The sequence below is a fragment of the Elephantulus edwardii genome, unplaced genomic scaffold (assembly GCF_000299155.1).
Source record: "Elephantulus edwardii isolate Elephantulus edwardi_28Jun2011 unplaced genomic scaffold, EleEdw1.0 scaffold00215, whole genome shotgun sequence".
Lineage (NCBI taxonomy): Eukaryota > Metazoa > Chordata > Mammalia > Macroscelidea > Macroscelididae > Elephantulus > Elephantulus edwardii.
Genome location: NW_006399965.1, coordinates 2,248,830 through 2,254,565, shown reverse-complemented (window position 1 = coordinate 2,254,565; position 5,736 = coordinate 2,248,830). Strand labels below are relative to the sequence as shown.

General features: G+C 40.1%; 1 protein-coding gene across 5 annotated transcripts in view; it reads left to right on the top strand.

Annotated features, from left to right (window-relative positions):
* Positions 1 to 5,736, top strand: part of KCNAB1 (potassium voltage-gated channel, shaker-related subfamily, beta member 1) — a 613,103-nt gene that overhangs the window by 529,759 nt on the left and 77,608 nt on the right. The gene's annotated exons all lie outside the window — the stretch shown is intronic.

Genomic DNA, 5,736 nt, shown 5'->3' with positions numbered 1-5,736 from the left:
TTTTTATGAATCATAAACATTAAGCCCTACTATCTGGAGAAACAGTTGTTGTTGTTTTGTGCCATTAAGTCACCTGCAACTCATAGCGACCCTCTGTACAACAGCTCTGAACCCTGCTCTACCCTGAGCAAGCCTTATCGTCTCTGGCAAACATTACTCCTGTCAATGAGGTAATCCATCTCACCCAGGATCTTCCAACCTCCCAAGCTTGATATTCATCTCCAAGAACTGGTCCCTCCTTACAACATGTCCAAAGTATGTCAGATGATACCAAGAGTGTTGATTGTGGAGCCAAGCAAACTAAAGCTGTGAACAATCTCAATGTCTTGATGTCTATTATGATGCTGCCAATTGGCCCAATGGTGAGAATTTTTGTTTTCTTGATATTGTGCTTCAACCCATATTGAAGGCTGCAGTCCTTGACATTCTGCAGTAAGCACTTCACCTTTCTCAGTTTCAGCGAGCAGGGTTGTGTCATCTACATAAAGCAGGTTGTTGATGAGTTGCCCTCCAATCCTGATGCCACATTTCTCCTCATAGAGCCCACCCTCCCAGATGATCTGTTCTGCATATAGATTTAAAAGGTACAGAGGGTGAACAAATCACCAGCATACACCCTTCCTGATTTTAAACCACGCAGTGTTTCCTTGCTCTGTTCTGATGACTGCCTCCTGGTCCAAGAATAAGTTTCGCACAAGCACAATCAAGTGTTCTGGGATCCCCATTCTTCCCAGAGTCAGCCGCAGTTTATTGTGATCCACACAGTCAAATGCCTTTGCATAGTCAATGAAACATTGGTATTCTCTGCTTTCAGCCAAGATCCATCTAACATTAGCTATAATATCCCTAGTACCACGGCTTCTTCTAAACCCAGCCTGCATGTCTGACAGTTCTCCATTGATATGCTGTTCCAGTCATTTTTGGATAATTTTCAGCAGAATCTTGCTTGAGTGTGATATTAATGATATTGATCAATAATTTCCACACTCTGTTGGGTCACCTTTCTTTGGAATGGAAACAAATATGGATCTCTTCCAGTCAGTTGTCCAGGTAGTTGTCCTCCAGATTTCTTGGCACACATTGGTGATATCAGGAGATGTGGTTTGTTTGTTTTTTTAAAATTTATTATTAATGTCAGGGAAAATTTACAGTGACTTTGGATTTCTATTCATTCATTGTTGTACATCTCTCCCCTCCCAACCCTCTCCACCCAGTACACTACCCTCTTGGAAAAGTTAAAAGAAAAATTCTTTCATTGTTTTACAATCCCTCACCCCAGGTCCACTCCACTATGCAGCCTTTGCTCTGGACTCCCGTCATAACAAAAATACTTAATTACATATCCCTTTTAATCGGTTTTCTCCATCATCTGTTTCTCATCTTTCCCATCTTTCTCAGTCTCCCCCAACCCCGATTTCAGTCCTGTTTTACAAAAGTGGCACCATACAGTATTTGTCCTTTTGTGGTTGAGATACTTCACTCAGCATAATGTCCTCCAGGGTCACCCATTTTTAATAATATTGCATGAATTCCTTGTTTTTCAATGTGGCATAGTATTCCATTGTTTGAATATACCACAGCTTCTCTATCCATTCGTTTGCTGATGGGCACTTAGGTTGTTTCCAATTCCTTGCTATTGTGAACAAAGCCAAGATAAACATGGGTGTGCATAGGAGATATGTTCTTGTTGTTAATTGCTGTCTCATAGAAACCCTATGAACAGAAGACCTGAACACTTGTACAACTTTCATCGTTTCTCCAAGTTTATAGGGTTTCCAGAGGCAAGCTATTTTGGAAGTGGATAACACTCCTGCTTCCAAGCTTGTTTTAATCAGGGAGCTCCACCTAACACTGTCCACCGTGACTAACCATTATCGATTTGACACATCGGTGTCACAATGTTCAGCATCACAACAACCACAAGTTACCTCTGTACAGCAAATGGACAGACCAGTGCTATACCACTTAGAGGAACGTTTGACCAAAACCAATTAAAACCAGGCCTGAGGGCCACAGATTAAAATCACCCACCTTTAGCTTGGTAGCATCACTTTCTGTCCACTAGGCCAACTGAGCTCTCGACCGATTTCTTGGCACAACTTGGTGATATCAGGAGATATAGATTAAAAAAAATAATTATTTGTAATTTAAAGTAATTAAAACAATTACTTCATCACAAAAATTCTTCCCAGATTACCATGCTCACCTACCCAGGACAGCTATGCTTCATGAAGGTTGGGGCAGCCACATATATTATTCTAATAAAGCACAGGCTTTATAAAAAAAACCCAAAAAACAGATGCATCTTAAACCGTGACTTGAGAAGGTCTGCTAAAAGAAACGGGAAAATTACCTAGGAAAATGGAGTCGGCTATTAAGGTAGTGCTTGTTTTCTGGCTAGGTATGACAGCAAATCTATAGGAGGTGCAAAAGATGACAACACAGAGTACTGGATTAGAACCGTGTTAGAATCCTGACTCTCAGTTTCCTTGTATCCACACAGTTGGACCAGCAGCACTGAGCAACTGACCCACCTCAGTCAACCAGTCACAATGTCGGGAAATACACTTACTTCTTTAGCATCCTGTGAGACAGGCTCGAACTGGAACTAAGGTTCACTTTCTAAACAAGACAATTTCTGTTCAACCTCAAAACCTAAAAGAAAAATGCATTTAGAGTTCATGTTCCTGTCGTTCCCAAAAACTTTCTAATCGCCTATTTTAGAATCTCTTTAATAATGTTAAGGAATGTCTAGTAAACTTGTGAAAATCTTCTCAAGGGCAGGGAGTATTTCTCCCAAACCCAATCCCTTTCTGCCTACCCTATGCCTCTTCTAGACATAGACCAGCCTCTGAAAGGGCAGGCTACGTAAAGGGGGTCTTTACCACGTGTGTGCCAGAGTACTGAAGTACTTACATATGATTAAAGAAATACTATTTTTAAAAGTAAAAGTTAATCTCGGAGAGATGCACTTTCGCTCCCGACAAGCAGACTGTTTAAGGTACAGTTTACATCCAGGAAAGATGCGTGTCCCCTCCTAGGAAACAGGCAATTTAAAGTACTTTACATGACTAAAGAAAGACAAGAAGGATTCCAGGGCAAAGCAGCCAGGTCTGCAGGCAGGAGGCAACTGATGTCAGTTTTACAACCATACCGTATGTTTGCATAGTCCTGAGTTGGTTAATACTGCCCTATCATCACCCCCTACAGGTCATTCTCCATATAGCCAAAACATCCGTTCCTAAAGGATCTGTTACCAGTGCTTCTCACAATGTGTCAAGGAGCACATGTATAAAAAAAAAAACACCCCCAAACTCTGTATCATGGGTTATAACACATTATACGTCTGAGGTTTTCAAGCCTTTAATTGATAAATGCTCTATTTCGTGGGTTACAATACAACTCAAACTCTATACTCTGAGTTACGATGCATTATATATTTGAGATGTTTAAACTGAATTTTTTGAGTATACAATGTCCATTTCCTCAGCTTCAGAGTAGAGACCACATAGATCACGGCCTCATGCATCACCTTACATCTTCTATTATTTCATGAGTATACTGGAATTTCTGCAAACACTACAAGAAAGAATGCTTTCCAGAAGGTTAATTGAAAGATGAGGAAAGACTAAATACAGTAAGCCTGACCTTTCTATTAAGCCCACGGCGTTATATAAGGGTGCACACTATTACCCCGAACTCGCCCTGTGTATGCATGAGTCAGCTCGGCGGGGATGTCCTTACATTCTTATATCCTCAGATCCTAGTTTCAGGATGAAGCCAGGGCTCAGTATACATCTGCTGCATGAAAGAAGAGACTTCACTAATGACTAGTGTGTGACATGCCTGGTCACGCAGCATTGACATTGGTACAACAGAGGCAAGTTACCCTGAGCTGCTGCAAAGAAACACACTGGGAGGGAAGCCATCACTGGAAGGCAGGACCCTGGACCGTCAGCTTGGACACAGGGGAAGCTTTCTGTATAAGAGAATGAAACTCCTGGTCTCTTACCAATGCACCAGAAGTGTGGTTAAATATCTCCTTCCAAACAGGGGTTTGGATGAAAGCCTGTGGTGTTCAGTCTTGGGGACTCTCCCTCTATACTTATCTAGACATGATCACCACTATTTGAATTACTGATACATTTCTTCAGACTCTGGTGCATACATGGTGCTTGACAACTAATTTCACTTTCTCTCTGGAGCAGTGAATTTTGAAGGTGAAATGCATTGGTATTTCCACTGAGAAAACTAAGTGGGGCCCCACAGAGATGTCCAACCTTTAAGCCTGGTGGTGGTACCCTGTTACTTATTTGCTCTGTGGTCTTGTTCTTCTCTTTCACCTCTTCTCATATCCAATTGCTTTTAAAGAATGGCTCATATCTTAGTGCTTTTTAAGATAAAGTTAATGACAACATGCCTGGTGAGACAGCAGATGCTACTACAGGCCTTGAAGTCACGGCACTTTAAAACACCTGCCTGCTGTAAGCTCTTCTTTCAACAAGCCTCACCGTAGATGATCCTTTCTCAATGAATGAAAATATTTTTCCGGAACTAGATTCAAGTACTCCATTTTCCTGTCATGAGTAATTGCGCCTGGCCTATAAACCAGTTTGGAAAAATCAAATTTAAATAAGCCAAATTTAAATTTATAAGAGCCTCATTTAACATGCAATTAACTTTATGCATGTCATTGAAAAAAAAAGAAAAGAAAAGAAAAAGCAGAGCCTCCAATCTTCCTGAGGAATTCAGCGGGCTGATAAGGAAATACTGAGCTGCATGGAAACGAGGGGAAATGACTCTTGAATACTGTCATCTTTTTGGTTACATAATATTATATACAATACACCCTATTTCAGGGATATGCTAATTGTAGGAAAACTAATTGTTTCTTACGATTCACAGGAATGGAGCCAAATTGTGAGGGTGGAAATAGATTTTCGGTACTTGAATTTCCCCCAATCTAACTCGCTGCTCTGTACCTCCTCCTAACTCTCTTGTGTCTATTTTCTTAAATTTCTTTCCAAAACAATGGAGAATAATGAAAATTATTACACTTAGTTATATTTTAAGTCTTCAAATTTTGTGCTAATTAGTAAATGTTAGATAAAGATTTTATTTTCCAATGTTTTTTTAAATTACTGTGTGGTTATGAGAATTGTTTCTTTCTGATACATACCGTTTTAAAGGGTTTGACATGCACTACATATACCTTCATCTCACGAAGAGCTGTTAAATAATTCAAAGCAAACATTAATTCACATTTTCCAGAAGAAGGAAGATAAACTCTCAAGTGAAGCTGCTTTGTATTCTAAACTCAGTTCAGGTACTGCCCCGAGTCATTGTAAAGGATCATCACTGAAGCTGAATTTCCAAGTGGAGACAAACAGAGTTGAAAAAGTGTTGAGATTTTTTTTATTGAAGCAAAGTCAGCCTTTTTACACAATTTAAAAAGGTGTAAGAGAACAATTAACATCATTGTCTCTTTGAAACTTATCCAATGCCTTAAAAGAGGGGCAGGACAATGGAATATTACTCTGCATTGGAAAACAAGGAACTCATCCAATATTATTCTAAATGGATGACCCTGGAGGACATTATGCTGAGTGAGGTATCTCAGTCACAAAGGGACAAACGCTATATGGTGCCACTGTTGTAGAATGAGGCTGGCATTGGGGTGGGGGTAAGACTGAGAAAAACTGGATGAAATATGTTTACGGCATTGAAGTCTATGGG